Genomic DNA, 21,913 nt, shown 5'->3' on the forward strand with positions numbered 1-21,913 from the left:
GGAAAAAATCAATTACTGCGAGCATATACTTATAGTTCTTATTGTCTCGAGTGTAAGATATCATCTCGACTAGAGCAGCTTGCCACGTTTCATCAATATCTCGAATATCAACTTTTCTGCGTGTATAATTACGTCGAGCAGGCTTATGCAATTCTTCCACAACTTTATGCCGTTGATCCATAGTTTAAGAATCTTTTATAACCTTGTTTTTCAGGAAAAGAATTAGTATTAATAGAATATTTCTCAGTACACTTCTTCCAGCTATTAGAAGATTGACTATCTTTGTTTTCTGATTTTCAGTAAAGAGTAGAATACTTATGTCGATCCATATTCACTTTCTTTTTATTTCAAGTAGCAGTTTGTGTATTGTCTCAATCTTAACTGTAAGTATTCTTAACTTTTCATCAATTTCGGCTCTATGCAGCTCAACTATTTCATCTAAATTAGTAATTTCACTTTTTAGTTGTGATGTTGTAGCTTGAGTAACAGTGCGTAGAGTATTTAAGTTAACAGCATCACTTAAATCCTTAGGATTTGCTACGTTGCATAATTTTTTATCTTGTAAACTATATTGACCGTCAGCAGTGAGTTTATATCCAATTCCTGGAGGACCTCGACGGCCCTCTGAGCTATTCAAATGCCGTTCGAACAGGTCAACACTCATAGTTCAAATAGCTTGTTTTCTACTCAACTACTTTTATTTATACTCTCATCTGAGTTAATTGATTATCAGATGTTTCAATTGATTATATTAGCTTCACGGAGTTCTTCAATTATAGACTGAATTTCATTCACATGGTTTTGATTGACACAGCTGATGTTTCAGCCATTAATAATCTCAATCGATTAACAAGTTCGTTTGGATCATCCCAGTATATATAATCAGTATTTGTATAACGTCTTGCAATTTTGAAGGGAGGTGGTAAACCTGAACCTTCTTTAGACATACGTTTATTATCCTTAATGACTGACATTTTTGCAATGTAGTCGACGAATTTTTTTGAATTTGAATCACGTATTGATTCCTCTTCCTTGTAATATTTCTTATGTGCACTAGTTTGTTTAACAATTTTAGCATAGTCTGATAAATCAGTTTTATTTATATTAGTGGATTCGGGTTCTTTTTTAAACAATAATTCAATCAATCCGGGACTCTTTTTATACTGTTTGTTTCCCAGAATAATAAACTCATTATCGTAGGAAAAAGGAGTGTTTCCAATATAAAAATCATCAGATTTTTTACGTACACCATATATTAGATCTAATGATTTTGTCTCACCTCTTCTTATCATCGTAATATATTTATCTATTACCAAATCTTTTTTATTACCTCTACTCAGTGTATTAGTATGTTTTACTGTATCTACTTTTAAGCTTTCATCGACATACACTGGTTTTTCTTCTTCTTTGTCCACTACTTCCCTTTCTTCTTCTTTTAATTCATAATCATCAATACCATCATCGCTGTTTTCATCTTTTTTCACTATACCTTTTTTTCTTGAAACTTTACTCTGCGTTTCTGTGATATCAATCAATTTTTCAAGTGGTTCAACAATAGGTTTAAAAGTTGTATTTGCCACATATTCAGCATCTAATTTACTTAATTTTAAACTATTATATTTTCGTTTGATAGCTTCTCGAGCTTTTTCCATCTGCTGAAGAATACCAATTTGCTCTTCAAAATTAGCCATGTTGACCTGTTAGTGTCTTACATTCAAATGTTTGATCTATTTCAAATTTGTCATATTTATAATGAATTGATCAAAGCCTTTTCTATATCTTCCATTTTCCATATTACAATCTTTATTAATTACAATAAAGCTATGATTATCAGTCCAGTAAAATCCACAGAAATCTTTAAAGCGCTGAAATGGCATATCCGTATCAACGTGATCATTATAAATATGTTTTAGATTCATATCATCTTGACGGAATATAATTAAAAGGTTAACATTATCACGTACAAGATGTTTAGGAACCTGAGCATATGACTGACAGAGGTAGAAAGAATCTACACACTTATGTCTACCCATGCAAAAAAATGCTTTAACATTATCTTGTTTTTCACAGGCAATATCATCAAATATCATTATCCAATTTTCTCGAGCTTTGTCTGGCGATACAACAAGATCATGTTCACTAAAAGTTAGATATTGAATCCCCTCGATAGGTTCAACGAGTTTCCTTAATAGCTGATACTTAGGTTGATTCAAAGACTTTTGAATAAACGTAAATATTCTCAAATTTCAATCCATTTGGATGTGTAATAAGAGATAACAGAGCATTTGTTTTACCACAGTTTGACGATCCACAAAAAACTGCTTGGATGTTATCTGGTAAAAGATCCCCATGTCTTTTTCCCTTACGTCGATCTCACTCTGTCAGAGTGTCAAAATTTATAACAGGAAGTTTGAGTGATTGTTGTTTCACATCCATACTGTATGAAATCTAAATCGTAACTGACATACGAAATTATAAAAAGTAACATTTTATAACTTAAGTCCAGTAGTGTATAAATCATTGAACAATCATGATCGTGCATCAAGGTCAAGGTTTAATAAATAAATTTATTAATAAGTTACCATTTGAAATGCATATTCCAGGCTATCAATACTGTGGTCCAGGCACAAAGCTATATAAACGGCTAGCACGAGGAGATCCTGGCATTAATCCTCTAGACGCAGCGTGTAAAGAACACGATATTGCAAACTCCAAAAATCGTGAAGATATAAACGCTCGGAACGCTGCAGATCGAGTATTGGCTGAAAAAGCTTGGCAACGTGTTAAATCTTCAGACTCTAGTTTGGTTGAAAAGGCTGCACCATACGCTGTTACAAATATCATGAAAGTTAAATCAAAATTTGGAATGGGGTTAAAGAAGTGTAATAAGAGAAACAAGAAGTTAACCTTGAAAAAAATAATAAAAACTGCTTCAAAAACGGTAACACATAGCAATGACTCACGCGTTGCTATTAAAAGTGCTGTTCAAGCAGCTCGCACTATCATGAAAAAAGCTGGTGGTAAACGTAATATGAGTTTACCAAGAATACTACCTGTTCCAAAAGTAGGCGGCTTTCTTCCTGCACTCATTCCACTGTTTGCCGGACTAAGCGCAGTTGGTTCATTAACTGGTGGTGCTGCTGGAATAGCGCAAGCTGTAAACAGAGCGAATGCTGCTAAGCAACAACTAGAAGAACAGCAGCGACATAATAAAAAACTGGAAGCACAAGCACTTGGAAAAGGTTTATATTTAAAACCTCATCACAAAGGTTACGGAATACTATTGAAAAAACAGGTTGTCAAGAAGAAAAAAATAGTTCGACGAGGAAAAAAAAACTTCGTTGAAGTAAAGCTGCCTAAGCATCCATTGACAGACTATGATCTAAAAAAATTAATAAACTACAAACATCTAACTTTCGAGGAGTATTCATGAGAAATGCACTTCCAGCTAGCGGACCTCTGTTTAGAGAGAGAGCGCTATTGTAAATCTTGATGATAATACTGGCCCTAGTACACATTGGGTAGCCTACCGCAAGAATGGTAAAAGAGTTTTGTACTTCGATAGTTTTGGTGATTTGCGACCGCCTATAGATTTAATTAATTATTGTAACCTTGATACTATTAAATATAATTATAAACGTTATCAAGAGTATAATATTTTTACTTGTGGTCATCTTTGTTTCAAGTTTTTAAATGATTTATTAGATCATCCTGATAATTATCATCTATATAAGCTGTTATAAACCTCATATATTTTTAGTTACGTTTGAGTGTTCAAGATGAATGAATCTCTGACTCTCAGTTTATCAGATACTTCATCAGTACTTGAAACACATTATTTTCCACCGATAGAGCTCGATAGAGACAAAAGTTATGTTCTTAGACTTGTTGAATTACTTACATTCAACTCTATACCAAATGTTGACCTTGGACAAAATAAATTCTATGTTAGCAATAAAATTATTGAGCTTCCAGTTGGTAGCTATGAAATATCTGATATTGAACATTTTCTGAAAAAGCAACTTGAATCTGAAGAAATAGAGCTTAGCATAAAACCAAACAATAATACCTTACGTAGTGAAATATACTGCAGTCATAAGATTGATTTTCAACCACTAAATTCCATAGGAAGATTACTTGGTTTTACACAACGTGTTCTGCAACCATATAAAAGTCACGTATCTGACTTACGAGTATCCATTCTCAAAGTGAATGCTCTACGTGTTGAATGTAATATAACATCAGGAGCGTACATCAATCAAAACAAAGTTCATACTATACACGAATTTTTTCCCGCTGTGCCGCCGGGATATAAAATTATTGAAGTACCAAAACAAATAATTTACTTACCAGTGTCAGTGAAAATAATTAACTATTTACAGTTGCGTATTGTTGATCAGAACGGTGACCTTTTAAATCTTCGGGGAGAAGTAGTCACTATTAGTCAACACATCAAGAAGGTCACGTAATGGGCATTGTTTATAACACAAAGGTGAGCTTAGGATATATAAACAGACTACCATGTCAAAAGAAAGTTATTCATCGACAAGTAGTCAAAGGTCTAACACCTCAGAACGCTCAGTATCTGAAGAGTCTCGGACTCAAAGTGATCGCAGACGTCAGAAAAAGAAGAAAAACTGTAAAAAAGATCAAATAAGCTGTATTCTTATTTGCTGTTGTCGTTTAAACGATAGGAGAAAAAATGGAAGCGATTCTTAGTGTACAGACACCGATCGTCTTTGACGAATCCATCGCTCACTACGAAATACATGCTCATCAACCATACACTTCACTAAATTTTAATAATAGTGATGAGATACGTATATCAATTCAACATCAAGATTTATGTCTTTTGCCTTCAAAAAGTTCATTACATATTTGTGGAAAGATAAAAAAATCAGATAATACAAACGTATCAGCAACAAAGTTGGTAAACAATGCTATATGTCATTTATTTGATGAAATTCGTTATGAAATTAACGCTATTGAAATCGATAAGTGTAAGAATGTTGGTATAACCAGTGTCATAAAAGATTTTGTCTCATATATTTCAAATCCAAGTAAGCTGTTAGAGAATGCTGGATGGCTTGATGTTGAAGAGACTGCTAAAATAATCCATGAAAATGGACAATTTGACGTATCAATCCCGCTATCAATGATCAATTTGTTCATTGTCAATTTGATCATTGTAAAATCACCAATGTAAAACTTTTTCTTAACTCACTACCCATATGGTAACTTAAATCTCGACATCGAGCAGAATCAATATGCTTTACTTTATGAAATGTTCATCCAATTTCAAAATGCTTACTATGAAAATAAAGATTTACAATCTGATTTGCTAATTAGTAAAAGTGATTTTATCAAATACACGCCATTTATTGTCATCGATTGCTCAAAACAAAATGAGTCTGTGAAACAAGCTGCTGTAGATGTTCGTATTGAATTTGAAACTAAAGAACCCATAGCTCCGGCAACGACAGCTTATTGTTTAATTTTACATGATTGCATAATTCAATATAATCCTATTAGCGGAGATGTAAAAAAACTAGTGTGATTATAGTATATTATAGCATAATAAGTAATATACAAATGTATACTTTTTTGAAAAAATAAATATGTAAAAAATGTATTTAAGTAATATAATAATTTGAATACTCATATTCGAATTATCCATTTCCTTCCATAATTCTCAATTTAAAAATTAAACACCTGTGTAGAGATGTGAAAAAAAAATTATATAATGCATGAGAGCTGGCGGTGTGATAGCGGGGGCCCGCAAGTGGGAAAGGAGCCAGAGATTAGCCTTAGAAGCGCGCGCAATTCGAGAGTGCGACCTTGAATCAGCGCAAATGGTCGAGTGGGAGGTCGCGGGTGACCTCGGATCCACGCGAGAGTAGGAGGTAGCGAATATCCTTGAGTGCGCGCGCATGAAATTTTTCGAACGGGTTGGATTAACCTTGATCTCTGCCTATAAAATCGGCTGCAAACCGCTCGTCTGGTCAATTGGTGCATTTTGTGTATAGTGTCTAGTGCAAAGTGATGGCTCGTTGTCAACCAGTGTAATTTTTAATTCTTTATTGTGAATTTTATTAAAAAATTTTTTTAAATGTTATTTTTCTATAATTTTTAGACTCACAATTATGGAGATTGTTGGACACAATTATGGATATCCAGTGCTTCAAATATGCAAATAATATAATTATTAAAGAACTTGCTGCAGTCGACGTGGATGGACTCTTAATACCGAGAGTGTATGTGTTTCAACCACCTTGTGCATGGAATGAATTATCACCAGAAGAAGCTAGGGAAAACGGTTGGCTGCAGCGTAATTATCATGGACTTGAATGGGATAAGGGAACTAGACCACTCAATGATATTCAGTATGTTTTTAAAGAGCTCAAGATGATTGGAGGAGATGGTATTAGAGTAAAGTTTAATTGCAAAGTTTTAAATAAAAAGAGAATATTAGAGCGATATTTAGATGATGTTTATAATTTAGAAGATATGCATTATCCATCACTGCATACACCAGGATTTCGATGGTCTGAAGTATGCGTATACCATCGAGAAGGATGGGTAAAAAACTCTGCATTGCAAAATGTAATAGCGATACGTGCGTGGATATTTAGAGAATATTTAAATTGGATGACTCATGAGGGTATTGATACAGTTAATTAAATTGAAAAATAAAGATAATATTATTAAAAAATGAGTATACATTTTTTTCATTAACCATACATCCTTTACTTACTTATATTATTACAGTAAATAGTGTAATGAAGTGTTATTGTGTGATTAATATGAAGTGAATATAAAAAAAGTGTTGTACAACAAAATTGTGAAAAAAGTGATGACTAACGTAAAAAATTCAGTGATTAATATTTTAATAAACATGAAGTTTGTAGTGAGACTCGGCCCACGGGCAGCAGCCTGTAATCGTGAAGAAAAAATCGGGACGCGGGATTCGGGCATCGGGCCTATGGATGAAAAAAATATATAAGCAGCCAGATACTTATATGCCTGCGAGTTACAGACGTCGGCATGGCAGGAATAATTGTTATAGATCATCGATTCTTTTACCCAGGGAACGCGGAGATAAGCAGCCAGATGCTTATATGCCCGCGACTTACAGACGTCGGCATGGCAGGAATAATCGTTGTAGATCATCGATTTTTTTTACCCAGGGGACGCGGGCTGCTGAAAATGCAGGGTGCCGCTGGACGCCAGATGACACAGGGAAGCGGGCCGATAAGGCAGAACTGCCATACCGACAGTTACCGGCGTCGGTATGGTAGAAATGCCAGATCGGATGGTAAGTGCCGCAGAACCCGCATAGCCCCTACTACTCGCTCTTCTTGAAAAACGTAAAATAAACCAAACACCGGAAAATCTTATAGATAACGGGTTATACTACATTTTGTTTTACAGCGATCGTAGCTCTCTATCTGTTGGCAACTTGGCTGATACTGAGATTATTACTACAAGAAGTCTCTTAGAAGTTATGGTAGGTACACCAAAAAAAGATTCACTTACGATGCGGGGATTAGGAGATCCAGTGTCGGCGGCTGTGCAGGGTGGAAAGCGGGCATGCAATCGTCGTCATCCAGCGACCGTAGCTCTCTATCGGTTGGCAACTTAGCCGCGGGAGAGTATAGGGTTACAAGAAGAACTGATAGGTCGTTTCACATGTGTGACAAAGACAAAGACATTTTTTATTACGTCTGTGGAGATTTTGAAGTACGTAAATTACGTAGACAAATGAGTGATAAATCGATAGATATATATATATATATAGCATATGTTTCTAACTGACTATTACTTTGACACATCTGCTATATATATATTTATCAATTTATCACCGTGAGATATGTACAACAATATAAGTTTTTATTTTTCAACGTTTGTACTTAAAACAATAAATAAATAAAAATAATTAAGAGTGCAATGATTTAAAATAAATGATATATAAGCGCATTTTTTAAAGAATTTATAAAATTTGCAAAAACTTAAAAAACACATATTTATAGTGGAGAAAAATGCCTTTTTTATAACACGTGCATAAAAAATACCATTTTCGGCGCCAATAAAGTAAACCGAAAATAGGGTTTTCCGAGCGTCAGACAAAATGAAGCGCAAGAGTCCCTGGTCATAATACATGTACAAATTAATCCATTGTCGCTTTCTATAAGGTAGAACGAGCCTACAATAATTTGAGAATCAGAAATCAAGAGGAACGAAAATAGTCGTTTTCGCCCCTAGGTGCAAAAACGACTATTTTCGCTCCTCCTGATTTATTACTTTTTTTTCACCTTCTTACCAAAGCTTTAAATCGTTAAAAACTTCTGAAACAATTTCCAAAATTTTTAAAAATTTTCAAAATTTTGATTTATCTGTGTGTATATATATATACACGCAAACCGTAGTGGACAACTCGAAAAACTCTATTCTCGATCTATTTCATAGGCGACAAAAATGGTCTTCCTTATACACTTGTTATAAAAAGCACGGTGAACAACGAGGGGCGAATGTACTTTTCCAAACTCGGATGATGTTTAAGCACTAATGTCCGTCTTGGGCGCCTACGTCGCCCTTGACTACCACTCGTGCTCAAACATCATCCTCGCTTGGAAAAGCCCATTTTCGCCCCTTGTTGTACAATGTACTATTTTTCCCCTAGGTGAAAAATGCCATTTTTTCCTCTAGGTGAAAAATACCTTTTTCATGATACGTGCACGAAAAAGGACACTTTCGTAATAAATATAAGGTATGATTGATATTCAATATTATAGGAGAAAAATAAGTGCAAAATACATGCCTTAATTTTTATTTTAAGTAAATTGAAATAATGTTCTTGCAAATAAAAAAATAACTGTTACAATATTTTAATCATGCTTTTGACGCTTCAACTAATTTTTACTTGTTCATAAATTTAGGAAAATAACTCTATATTTTTTGATAATGATAAAGTGTTACATAATGAATATTAAAAATAATTTAATGAAACTATGATGTAGAGCAATTTTGATCCGATTTTTTCCATTCAAAGTTTCTTGACATTCATTTTTTAGCAATATATAACTTCCGTTATTAATTTTATTCATTGTGCATTTTATTGAATTTATCAAATTTTGGATAGATGAATTTTTTTTCTAGTGTGAAAAGCCCGGACTGAGACGCTACACTCGTCATAATTTTCAGCCATAAATCGACACCTTTTTTTCTAATAGGACTACTTTGAGTCCGCCAAACTTTGAGTAGTGGGAGTCGAAAAGGAACTGAGGGAGGGAAAGGCTTTCTCTCTCGCACTTACATCTTCCTATTAGAAAAAAAAGTGCCCTATGTTCGCTTTCCTGGCGCTATTACGGTATACCTCTATTATTCCTACGTATAGGGAGTCCATAATTCACTGACTGTAAGATTCCAAAGGATCGAATGGCCCAAATGAGCTCTAACTCCAGGATATTGTTTAAAAGTACATTAGTAATGGTATGAATGAGGGGATTTGGTTTAAAATTCATAGAAAAAGTTTTATAAGCATATTACTGATTTTTTTATCAATTTTTGATTAATTTTAACATAACTATCATGTAACTTTTTTTCTATGAAATTTAAACCAAATCCCCTCATTCATACCATTACTTTTAAACAATATCCTGGAGTTAGAGCTCATTTGGGTCATTCGTTCCTTTGGAATCTTACGGTCAGTGAATTATGGACTCCCTACTATACGTAGGTATTATAGAGGTATATAGGTCTAAAACCTTCAAAATAAAGGTAATTATGTCTAAGAATAGTAAAAAAAATTGGTTATTTATATAAGTCTTTATAAATTTTTAATGAAAAATTTTGATTTTAATTTCAAAGGTGGTATGCTCCCTTAATCTTAAGGAAAGGGATCATAGTGCTATATAATGCTAACTAAATCCAAAATTTGAACTTGATTATTGTCTTTGTATTCCAGTTATCGCGTCGAGCAGAAAAAATGACTTTTTCCAGTTTTTGGTGTTTTTCTCAGGATCTGCCCCATGAAATAACTTAGAATTAAAGTGGTGTATAGTTCTAATAACCTTTAATAATCATGTTAATGTTTAGAAAGGTTTGACATTTCGTTTTTGCGTTAAAACTATTTCAAAAAATTGCGCTTAATGGTATATAATAAAAGAACGACGAACGATAGTATAAATTTCCGGTGGTAAAAAGATGAGTAATTTAATTCTCTTTCATTCTCAGATACATATTAAACAATTTACTTTTATCAAGTTTATTAATAACTTCATTAGAAAACACTGAAATCTCAAAACTAAAAAATCATTTAAAAAAAAAACGCGTTTACAAAATGTAAAAACGGATTGTTTTTTCAATATGTACTAGTACAAACGAAAAAGTAGAAGCTTAAATACAGGGTTTATATGAACGAACACACACACACATTTATCCATGCGGATATTTTTCAAAAACACTATTTTTGACTAAAAATGCATAAAAACACACTTCTTACATGTTTTTACACATACTTAAAAAATTACTATTACAAGGCTTCCTAGGAAGAAAGCAAATATGCAAAATCATTATTTAAACAAACAATTGATGGTCATGATTAAATTTAAAAAAATTGTTCCTATATACACACACAACCATACGCATTTATATTTTCTGGAAACACATGATTTGAACCAAATGCCTCAAAGTTCGTTTTTACAAAATAAGTTTTAGCGAAACTAAAAATTTTACTATTACAAAGCTTCCTCGATTAGGAGGAAACAAAATTTTGTAAAGGTTAAAAATGTTGTGATTTTTATCCTTAATTTTTTATTTGTTATCCAAAGCACGATAAAATGACAACCGTAGAAAGATTAGAGTCAAACAAGTTTTAAACTAATTAATATTAAGATTTACATTTGGGATGAATTTGTCTCTAATGGTTTCAATTATTCATTTTAAGCAAGGCTTTGGCAGTAGTCTCCTAATTGACCTTTAATATTTCGATTTTATGTTATAATAAGTTTAGAGATATATGTGTTTCCTTATATATAGGTGCCAATAAATAAATGGTATTTTTGAAAGAACTACAGTTAAAAGTAATTAGTTTTTTAGAAACGATTTTAAAAACTTGGTAATTTTCTTGTAATAAAGGAATGACGATAGCTTATCTGAACTATTAAACAAAGGAAATAAACATAACAAACTATATAGTGACAAAATCTTACTCAAAAGGATATGTATATTTTTTTCGTCTTATTCGTGTACTTGTAAAGTTAAGTTAAGATCTTTTACGTGCAATCATACAAGTCGAGTATCTTTTAAATAACTTCCAAGGTCCTTTTAGAATGCGAACTGCTTTCACCATTACAGAAATCCAGCCATAGATGTTCATACGGTTAAAATATGGAAATATTCAATAATAATTATAACTTTCTACTACTGTTTTGTCAAATAATTCATTTGAATGCCGCTACTTTAAAAGAGTAAGTAACATTTTTATGATAATCTTTGTTTAAGAAATATTTTTAGAAAATTTTCCCACGCTAATTAAGAATGAGACATAAATAATGTTTGCACTTAGATCTTTTTTTATTCTTGTTCCAGAATAAAGAAAGGAAACAATATTCTTTGCTTCCTTTTTATAAAGGTTAAGTTATTATATTAATATAACAACTAATTCATAATTACAAAATTGATAGAACTTTCATATTTGATATATTTTTACTTAAAAAAAAATGTTTCTGCTAGACAAACGTTATATAGAACTCAAAACTATAATTGTGCTAAATAGATTTTTAAAAAGACACAGCGATTAAAATAGTATTGATAACAAATATGCAATCTTTATCAGCATCCAGTTATATGCATAGGAAAATTATATTGCTCCTTTATAAAAAGTTATCTTATTTACTAAATGGATTATTATTATTATTTTAAATTGACTTTTTTTCTGCTTTTAAACAACTGATTTTTACCAGCTAGCTATCTAAAATTTGAAATACGTTTTTTCTCATTTATATTAAAATTATAAATTAAGAATTTTATTGTTACTATAACTATTATTTCTTTTGTAGGAATTTAAAATATTATTTTCGATTATCATAATAATTTCCGCTGATAATCTAATATGAATAGATTCGATAAAACATATTATGAAATATCATGATCTAACGACATACACATAGCATAGCACAGTTTGGCACAGTGCGGCTTTGTATATAAATTAAGTTTAACACTACTGGCGACTGGTCCTATTTGTTGCACATACCGAGTAGCTATTTGAGCTTTGGATATGTGACGGAACTGACATTTGGAATTTAGTGTATTGAGCCGTTTTAAACAAAGTTTAACCCTACTAAAAAGCTCAGATGAGAATCCATTGATTCTCATGTGAAAATCACACCAAAATCATGAGCCACATGTGATTATCATTCAACTAAAGTCATCTTAAAAAAATGTACTTAAAAAATAGAAACATCGGAAACCATAAATTTTCAAATTGTTGCATTTGAATACTTAATGTTACTTATAGTCAAGGGGCGCGGCAGCGACCCAATGGCAAGTATAAGGTTCATACACTATGCCGTCCGGAAATACTGCGACCTGTTATAGTTTAAATTTGCTTCTTAACCTTAATGCGTTTTATTATCTCTAATGATTTCTTGTTTGATATGTATTTGATGCTAATGTTTGATTAATGTATCATAACGATTTTAATTAGGTCTTTCGATGTTAGAGTCCCGGGTATGAAGCGAAAATTTCGTATGTTTCTCTTGAAAAGCCCCCCCCTTTACGAGCTATCGATGAAAATCGGATTGCTAACCTCAAAATTAAAAAACCTGACTTTGCATCCCGAATCGAAATTCGATGTTTAAGCCCCATGTATTGGGCGAAAATTTCGTCCGTTTTTCATGAAAAGTCCCCTTTTACAAGATATCGATGAAAAATGCATTCCTATATGCGGACCCTGAATCCCGATATCGGCGACCCTGAAGACCTAGACATCATCTATTTGCGCTTTGTTATCGTACTTTTCTAAGGAAATATCTTTCGGATATTATCAGGATATTATCATAATATATTTTTCCTCACTGAAGACGTTATAAATATAACGTTGTAGAACATTTTCACTCCTCATCAGATTTTCACCTGAAACGGCATATAAAATTCATGTTGTCAGTACCGCCCTATTGCAAAATCTCATGTGAGATCTCATGTCAAAATCTCATCTGTAATTTTAGTTCGGAATATGATAGTTCCTCTTATTTCATCAAAAACAAGTTTTTTTAATATTGGGAGTCGCCTATAAGGAGGTACCTCCCCGCAAATAAGTTTAAAGAACTAGGTTTCAAAGCACTCAAGACATTTTTTCGATTTTTAAAAATTTTTCATCTGAGATCTCACTTGAGATGTCACCTGAGATCTTAGGTGGGATTTCAGATGAAAGATTTTTAAAAATCGAAAAAATGTCTAAAATGCTTCGAAACCTAGTTTTTTAAACTTAATTAAATGCCTGTAAATACTATTTTCATGCATTTTTTAACGCTGAATTCAAATCTGCCCCTTAAAATTTAGAATTTTTTTTTCTCTCGGAAAATGGGTAAAACGTGTAGAATCGTTAAAAATTCGACTTTTATGACTTCGTAGGATTTGTTTTCATTCTATACAGCTGTAAAATTCTGTCATTTTATGTTTTCTTGACTGCTCATGGTAAATATATGTGTGCAAATCCACGGAAAACCAGACACTTTCGGGGGTCTGAGCGAAAAAAAATTAAATTTGAGGGCAAACCTACCAGACCAACTTTTTTGGGTTTCTTAGGCCACCCAGAACACGAATAACCTTGGGCTCCCGTTATTTCGAAATACCTATTTTTTGCCGGGCAGTTAATTTTTTTTATGGGAAGCTATGAGAAAGTTTGTCTGAAACTATATAGTACATACATCATATGATCGATATTTACCAAGATAAGTTTTTATTTGCAGGGTTTCGGGATCGTTGCATATTGCGATTCTGATGTTTGTGTATGAATATATATATATATATATATATATATATATATATATATATGTGTGTGTGCGTGTGTACATATATGGACGGTTCTCTGACAAATAGTCTGACGACTATTTTTTTCCAAAACTACATTTACAAATATATTGCAAATATATTGCAAATATATTTGTAAGTGTATTTATTCGTAAATATATTTGTTCTGAGTGTGCACGCGTAGATATCGTATTATACGTGTCTATCTATGCGTTTAGTATGATATATTCTAAATATATGCACATACGTTATTATTGTGGAATTCTGGTGAGGACGTTGTGGTGTGGACAAAGAAAATCAAGTCTAGTTGTGTGCAGTAGTATAAGGTTCATTCTCTTCTTGAAATGCTTCGTTAGCTGTCCTACCTCGGCAAAGGCTCGTGACTATCTCCCCATCGCTTTGGCGGTCCCCGAGCATATACGCGCGATAAGAAAGAGACAGCAATAGACGCGCTGTGAAAGAGAGACGGATATACAGTTCGATCGCGGTCTCTCTTGCTCTCGCACGGACTCTTAAATACTTTCGCGCCTACTGTGCACGCATGAGCAGTATTGAAACTTCTTTTCATTACAACAATACTCCTCCCGTTTCTATACCTGCTCTATTACATATCAGGATCTTTAATTATCCCCAAACTCTCTCTCATTTTCGCAAATCTCTCGCGAGGCAACGCTTTGGTTAGTATGTCTGCTTTTTGATTTTCCGACGGTATATATTTTATTACAATTTCTCCCGACATACATTTTTCTCGAATATGATGATATCGAATATCAATGTGTTTGGTGCGTTTGTGATACTCTGGATTTTTCGCTATTTTGATCGCACTTTGGTTGTCTACCCACAATATTGACCCAGAATTACATTGATATCTGATCTCATGTAACATTTTACGAATCCAGCACAGTTCTTTAGCTGCTGACGAAGCGGCGACATATTCAGCTTCCGTTGTACTTAACGTGACTAAACGCTGTCTCTGAGACGACCATGTAACCGCTCCACCTGATATACAAAACACATAGCCAGTGGTTGACCTTCTCGTGTCTGGATCATTCGCGTAGTCCGCGTCAGAATACCCCACTGGTTCATACCGATCTAAATAGTATTTATATTCTATCCCTAAATCTACACTACCGCCTAAGTATGCAAATACACGCTTGACTGCGCGCCAGTGAGCGACATTGTGTCTATTGAGAAATTTTGACAGAGTCCCTACTGCGAACATTATATCTGGTCTTGAGACCATCGCCACAAACATTAAGCATCCGACCGCTTCTCTATAGGGCACGCTTCCATCCATAGCTTCACCCTCTTCTGCCGCTTGCAGAATCACATTGGGGTCGGCCGGCACGCTTACTGCCTTCGCGTTACTCATTCTAAATCTCTCTATGATTTCTCTCACATACACACTCTGATTTATAAATATGCTCCTTCTCGCACGATTACGACTGATCTGAAGCCCGACAAAGTAACTGGCGTCTCCTGTTGTTATAGAAAATTCTGCCTTCAGTTCAGTTAAAATCATTTGCAACACCGCATCGGACTTGCATGCTAGCAATCCATCATCGACAAAGAGACACAAATATACTCGGTACTTATCGTACATTGCAACAAATATGCAGTGGTCCGCATCGCATTCGCGAAAATTGAATTTAGCTAAAAATTGTTTGAACCTGTTGTTCCAGCACCGAGGTGCTTGCTTTAACCCATACAAGGCTTTATCTAACTTACACACTACGTCTTTACCTCCAGTATTTAATTCATTGTGGTCGATTCGCTGCGGTACCTCCATGTAGATTTCCTCGTTGAGCTTTCCATGAAGAAATGCCGCACTCACGTCGAATGAGCGCATCTCCAGATTCTCGTGTGCGATGATCGACAGCAGCATTCTGAGAGAGTCGTACCTGACGACAGGTGAAAAGGTCTCCGTGTAATCAATCCCTTCCTTTTGCATGTACCCTAAAGCACAGAGTCGAGCCTTCTTCTTGTGATGCCCCGCATCACCATCAGGAATGGCCTTGAACACCCATTTCGAACCAATGGTTTTGATTCCCGGTGTTCTCGGTACCAACCTCCAAGTGCCATTGATGCGATGAGCAGTCAGTTCTCTCTCTATGGCTTCTCTCCAACTGGCACTGTTTGGCCCCTGTACGGCTTCCTGAAAAGAGTTTGGTACAACGACAGCACAGAAATCAGCTGTATACCTGTTTGGCCTTTTACACAGTCTTCTGTCTCTCTGAACCGGACGACGTGGGGGCGATATCTCTCTCCTTTCTGCTTGTTCTCCATTTTCAGGAGCGTCGTCAACATCGGCTGCTTCGGGATCTTCTTCTCTCGCTGCTCTGTCTCTCTGCGGTGGATCTGGAGTACCGTCCTCATCATTGAACATAAATATGTTCTCATCAGCGACCATCTTTGTTGCTTCTCCTTCATCAGAATTTTCATTGAATGTCACGTGTCGTGACACAGTGATCTTCTTCTTCTCTGGATCGTACAGCCTGTAGTTGGATGACTCGCTGTCGTATCCAACCAGGACCATCTTCGTAGATCGTGAATCAAACTTGGTCGTGAGCTGCTTTGGCTCGTATTTGAATGTTGTTGAGCCCCAAATTCGGCAGTGACTGACGTCAGGGATCTTCTTTTCCCACATTTCATACGACGTTTTGTTTCTCTTCTGTGTCGACGTTGAGATTCTGTTGAGCAAATACACCGCTGTATTCACCGCTTCCGCCCACAGGAACCCTGGTAGATTCTTGGCGCACATGAGTGTTCGCGCACACTCAACAACGGTGCGATTTTCTCTCTCGACCTTTCCGTTCTGCTCCGGGGTATATGGTGCGGTGAATTCATGCCTGATGCCTCGAGACTGCAAATACTTCTTCATCTCCTTGTTTGCAAACTCTTTGCCGTTGTCGGTTCGGAGTATCTGCATTGGTCTGCCGAATTTATTGTTCACCTCTCGCTCGAAGATCACGAAGTTGTCGTACACATCTGCCTTGTGTTTCAAGAAAAACACACGTCTGTACCCAGTTGCATCGTCCTTGAAGAGCAGGAAATATCTGGCTCCTCCTAATGACGTCTCCTTCATGGGGCCACACACGTCCGAGTGGAACATCTCACCTGGTTCCAAGTTTCTTTGCACTTCTTGCTTGAACGCCAGTTTGTGTGCTTTTCCAAATTGGCAGTCGTCGCAGAAAAATATCTCGTTATCGTTGAGTTGAACTCCTTTCACTATATTTTTCGAGGTGATGTGTTTCAGCGCTCGCTCATGTAAGTGTCCGAGTCTCTGATGCCAGACATTCAGGCTTACGGCGTTCACCTCAAGTTTTCTTGGTTTCACTCGGAGAAACATCCGATATATGTGATTGCTTTGTTTAACTCCGACAGCGACGACTTTTTGGTCTCTCGAAAACTTCACCGTGTCTTTCTCGAAGCAAATTCTGATGTTCTTCGAGGTGGCCTGCCCTACTGAGTACAAGTTCCTGCCCATTTCAGGAACATGAAGAACATTTTCAATTACCGCATCTTGCCAAGTTCCGTCTACCATCCGCTCGACTAGCACTTTGCCTTCGCCCGCCACAGAACACTCGCGATCGTCGCCGAGCACCACGGTGCTACCATCTCTTCTCAGACGATAATCGACGAACCACTCTCTCCTGTGCGATATGTGGGCCGACGCGCCGCTGTCGGTAAACCAGACATCTTGTTGATCGGTTTCCATTATCTCTTGCTTTTGGCGCGACGACGGCTCCCAATCTGCGTTGGCTTTAGCTATTTCACCTTTCTCGCGGTTTGTTGACGATTCGAGTGCCGCTATCAGAGCTATGTTTTCACTCTGTTCTCTGTTGTTCGGCTTCGATCTGCTTGGGCATTCACGCGCGTAATGTCCCTTCTCATGACATACATAACATTTAATATTCTTCTTCGACTTACGTGGTTTCTTCTCTCTGTTTTGTTTTGATGAGATTTCACCTTTGTCTGCCCTTCTCGTAGTTACAGCTAGAGCTGACGATTCTTCGTCCTCGGCATCTCTATAACTTTCCTCTTCTACTAATCTCTCCTGCAGGTACTCGATAGTTTGTCGTTCCGGAGCAACGCTACTCCACGCCGACCTGAAGTGTCGATACTTGGTTGGCAAGCTGGCGATTATCTTCGAAATGACGACGATGTCCGGGATGTTTTCTCCCAAGTCAAGCAGTTGGCTCGCCAGATTTTGTACCTTCGACACATGTTGTACCACCGTATCCTTCGGGTTCATCCGGTACTCGTGAAATCTCTGGCTCACTAAGAGCTTGTGAGACGCCGACTTTTGCTCGTGGATAGTCAAAAGTCTATCCCACATTTCCATCGAGGTTTCGCAAGTCAGTAAGCTTACCATTTGCTCCGGCTCCATGGCTGCAGTTATCAGATACCTGGCTTTGGCGTCATTTTTTATCCAAGCTTTTATTACTTGTTCAGTTTCTCTTACTGCTTCCGGAGCGGCACCCCTAGCTGCTTCGCCTGGTCTTTTGCTTTCGCCGTTGGTGACCTCCAGCAGGTCGTTTGCTTGGAGTGCAGCAGTGATTAGGAACTTCCACTGCTGAAAATTCTTCCCATCGAACTTAACGACGTTTCGTATTATCGCGTCAGTTGCCATTTCCCCTCTTCGTTTTCTTTTTTTTTTTTTTTTATCTTTCAACCTCTTGTCCTGGGCCCATAACCTATTATTGTGGAATTCTGGTGAGGACGTTGTGGTGTGGACAAAGAAAATCAAGTCTAGTTGTGTGCAGTAGTATGAGGTTTATTCTCTTCTTGAAATGCTTCGTTAGCTGTCCTACCTCGGCAAAGGCTCGTGACTATCTCCCCATCGCTTCGGCGGTCCCCGAGCATATACGCGCCATAAGAAAGAGACAGCAATAGACGCGCTGTGAAAGAGAGACGGATATACAGTTCGATCGCGGTCTCTCTTGCTCTCGCACGGACTCTTAAATACTTTCGCGCCTACTGTGCACGCATGAGCAATATTGAAACTTCTTTTCATTACAACAATATACGTAAATATTCATAGTTATTTCCATCTCAGAATTAGTAATGAAATAGATAAAATATGAGATTAAGGTATTGTAGTAATATGAGATTGAGTAATCCCTATTGGAAAACCTCAGATAAGAATCAAGTGAGTCTCATATGATTCTCACTTGATCCTCACATTCTTATCTGATTCTTATCCTTCTTATCTGATTATAATTTTTTATTAAATTTTAATTGCGATTTGTTTCTTACTAAACTCACAAATTCCTTAAAAATCTAAATTAATATTTGACAAAATAACATTCGACTTCGGTAAGATAAGAATCAAATAAGAATCTGATGAGAATCAGATGAGGATCAGATAAAAATAAGATGAGAATATAAGAATCAAGTAAGAATCAAATGAGAATCAGATGAGAATATGAGAATCAACTAAGAATCAAATGAGACTCACTTGACTCTCATCTGAAAATCACGCAAAAATCACATTTGATTCTCATCTGAGATTTTTCTATAGGGATAGTGTTCGTGGAAATTTTACTCATTGTTTAATTCTAAATATAATATAATAAATTGAATCATGCCGTTATACTAAATATTTTGTAATTCAAATCTATCATCGGCGATCATTTTAGTCTCGTTCTCTTTAGACTGCCTTCGCTGCAATTACTGCTTCATCAGATGTTGACTCAAGAAGACTAAAAAATTATATTAATTAATTTTATGTTGAGACTATAACAAGCTCAGACCATGCATGCTTGGGTAGAAATAATGTGTACGAAGGATTTCACAATAAATCACTATATTTATTAGTAACACCTCAAACTAATCATTTGCTGATGATGATACAAACGTAGTCTACCTAATATATAATAACATAATTAGTATAACAAAGTGAGCGCCGTCGCCACACGGCGACATCGGCGCTGGCAGCCTCGCGGCATAGAGGGAAAAGCGTTAAGTGGCGTAGCTCTGCGTTGTGCCTGTCGTCCTCTAGCAAGCAGACATCTGCTCGTTCATACCCAACATTTTAAAATAAAAGAGACGCATAATATATTTTTATATCCAATACTCACTTTTTTCCTATTTAATTCTTAACGTCTTTCGCTTTCTCAGATGACATTTTATATTTGCGCAAAACGCAGCTATTCTCTTTTTAATTCCGAAAATAGATAATATAGGATCACTCATTTTAATCGTTCTGTTATATAAATCTGTAATTTGATTTATTCGGGAATTTGCGTGAATGATATTGCGTGTTTGACCTATAGTACTTGTGCCATGATTCTAGCCCATCTTCTGCAAAGTACGCCATGGGAAGAAAATTTCTAGCAATCCGATACCCGTGCACCAAAAGTTTGTGTGAAGTTAGGTTCATTTTGTCCACGGGTATAGCTTATAATATAATTTATAGGTATCCGAAAAAAAATTTTCCATTTCCTCTAAATTGAGTGATTTTTTGCATTTAAATGCTGCGAGAGCTATTGCTATATTTGTAACCAACTGTTTGTCAAGTTCTAGTGCTTCCGCAAAAGTAGATGGTTCTCTGAAACATTTGCGAGCTAGATTGCCTGTATTTTGGTTGTCCCTGTACCTTGGAAAAGTTGTTCCACTTTAATATGAAATTTTGCTTCCTCCTAGAGGAAGCTTTGTAATAGTAAAATTTTGAGTTTCTTCACAACTTCTAGAAAATACTTTTTAGCGTGTTAGAAGTTCAAATCAAGTGTTTTTGGAAAATGTCCGTATGGATGTGTGTGTGTGTGTGTGGATGTGTGTGTGTATGTATACCGTAATATTTCTGGAACTACTTTGTCAATATCAATAAAATTGGACATGCATATATATTTTTGGATTCTGAATTCGGGAAAAACAGTTATTTTTTTGATTTCTTAACTATATTTTTTTTATGGCCATTTTTTGATTTTTAAAAAACACTATTTTGCGTTTTTTTCAATCATGCCATTGTTACAAACAATTCAGCTATAATGCATTTGAAAGAGAATAAAATTACCTACTTTTCCTCTTTTGGTGCTCGTGATTGACAGCTTTGTTCGGCAGATAAAATGAAAAAGGCGATTTTTTTTTAAAAATTCATATCTCTGAAACTAAACATCATAACCTCGCCAAGAAAATTATGTCAATGGATCACATGTCAAACTATACCCCATTAAATGTGATTTGACTACTTATTTTTCAGTAATAAATCGAAAACTGAACAAAATGAGTTTTTTTTGTGCCTCGATTACGGACGCAAAAGGGCCTTATTGCACTTGAGATTTCGGATTTCCAAAATTTTGGATTTAGTTAGCATTATATAGCACCTTGATCCCTTTCATTGGGCTGTTTATGAAACCAATTAGTTTCAAAGATATTAAGCTTTAAAATTTTATTTTCTTAGCCTGTATACTCTATATAACTGAAAACTGCACCGCTTGGATCTCACCTTCAATTTAATGGATTTTAATCTATACCTACGCTCGTTTTTTTATGTTTTTGTTTTACCAATTCGTTGACAACAATATGTTAAATCTTGCATTTACAAGATATGTATACATACAACAAATGTAAATCTTAAATTTTCGAATGAAGAATGTTCTTTACAGCATAAATTGTCATTAAGAGTACATTTCTGAGAATCTAAAAATATCCCGAAACTCACGGAAGCAAGAATCGATCACATATTTGTCTAGAAAATGCTTACGGTGTTGCCGTACCACAAAACAAAGAGTTGTACAGCTCAGTGGGTAATGGGATGCGTGGTAAGGTAGTTTTAAAATTGAATGAAAAATCAACTGCTTTACTGACTGTATATATTCTGGCGCAACACATTGAGCATAAGCATACAGCGCCCTCCAAATTAAAAACGTCAGCGATG

At 35.5% G+C, this 21,913-nt stretch overlaps 2 protein-coding genes across 2 annotated transcripts in view; one reads left to right on the plus strand and one right to left on the minus strand.

Annotated features, from left to right (window-relative positions):
• Positions 1 to 11,264, minus strand: part of Burs (burscon alpha subuinit) — a 213,802-nt gene extending 202,538 nt beyond the window's left edge. The window contains 1 exon segment of the mRNA NM_001162380.1: positions 11,211 to 11,264. The gene's annotated coding sequence lies outside the window, so the exon portion shown is untranslated.
• Positions 1 to 21,913, plus strand: part of LOC100116079 (regucalcin) — a 405,396-nt gene that overhangs the window by 88,987 nt on the left and 294,496 nt on the right. The gene's annotated exons all lie outside the window — the stretch shown is intronic.

Source organism: Nasonia vitripennis (genome assembly GCF_009193385.2).
Source record: "Nasonia vitripennis strain AsymCx chromosome 1 unlocalized genomic scaffold, Nvit_psr_1.1 chr1_random0002, whole genome shotgun sequence".
NCBI classification, from domain to species: domain Eukaryota; kingdom Metazoa; phylum Arthropoda; class Insecta; order Hymenoptera; family Pteromalidae; genus Nasonia; species Nasonia vitripennis.